We start from the raw sequence: 1,134 nt of genomic DNA, 5'->3' as shown, positions 1-1,134 counted from the left end.
GCTGAGAGGGAGGCTGGGAAACCGAGTCCGGTGCTGTGACCAAGAGGAAGGGAAGAGGATTTGCTGGACAGACGGCCGTGTCCGTCCCAGACCAGCTGGACCCAGAGACACTGTGTGCTGACCAGCACTCCTGAAAGCTGACATTAGTCCCTCGAGACATTCCAAAAGATGGAGTTCTGAGCCTGTGTTAGAACAGTGTGGGGAGTGCTGCGTTGCAGACCCATTTTTTTTTTTTTTTTTGAGAATTAAAGGCTCTGATGATTCCTGCAGGAAAGAGAGGAAGCATTTCCTAACCGTACTTGACTTTGCGACCCTGGGCCTGTGATGTGACTATGGTCCCTGTGACACACACCTGGGAAATGCTGATGGGCAGAAGGAGACCTCAGGGTAAATGAGGATGTGTTAGGATAGAAGCTTTATGTCTGTATAAAGGTACAAGCCAAGACACCCTTGCAAAGGGGAGGATCCACGTGTTAGAAGGGAGAGAGGCCTGCAGGATCAAGGCTGGAGAAGCGGGGAGGAACAGAAGCCAACGTGGAGACAGGAGCCTGGCTGTCTTTGCCGGGTGCAGAGAAAGTGGCTCTTCCTGGAAAGTAAGTGTGAGGCCCTTCTGCTGACTGAAGGGTAGCTGGGGGTCTGCGAAGACACGCTCTAGAAGGAGGCCGTGGAGAACCTCTTCAAAGACTGCATGGCTCCACTTCTCTGGAAGTCGGTGGAAACCTCCTAAGTATGTTTACTAAATTAGCACACAGTTGGATTTGTAAATGAGTAGCCCCCTGTCTCCAAGAGTGATTAAGATGCCTGTGAAGAAGTCACGTTGGATCTTGCCTGCAGACCCTGTCTCCACCCCACCAGCTCCAGCTCATGGGCCGTGTCTTGTTTAAAACATGCAAAACAGTATTATATATTCTAATAGGGTAAATGAAGAGGGTGTGTCATGACAAAGTAAATGCAAACAGTGAATCTGGTAAAGGGTCTATGCGAGTTTTTGTACTTCTATTAGAACTTTCCTGTAAGTTTGAAATTATATCAAAACGAACAGTTCTGGGGAGAATGGATGCATGTATGGCTGAGTCCCTTTGCTGTCCACCTGAAACTGTTAAAACATTGTTAATCGACTATACTCTGATTTAA

The sequence above is a fragment of the Bison bison genome, unplaced genomic scaffold (assembly GCF_000754665.1).
Source record: "Bison bison bison isolate TAMUID 2011002044 unplaced genomic scaffold, Bison_UMD1.0 scf7180017862279, whole genome shotgun sequence".
NCBI lineage: Eukaryota > Metazoa > Chordata > Mammalia > Artiodactyla > Bovidae > Bison > Bison bison.
The sequence above is the reverse complement of the archived record's forward strand: the minus strand, read 5'-3'. Positions refer to the sequence as shown.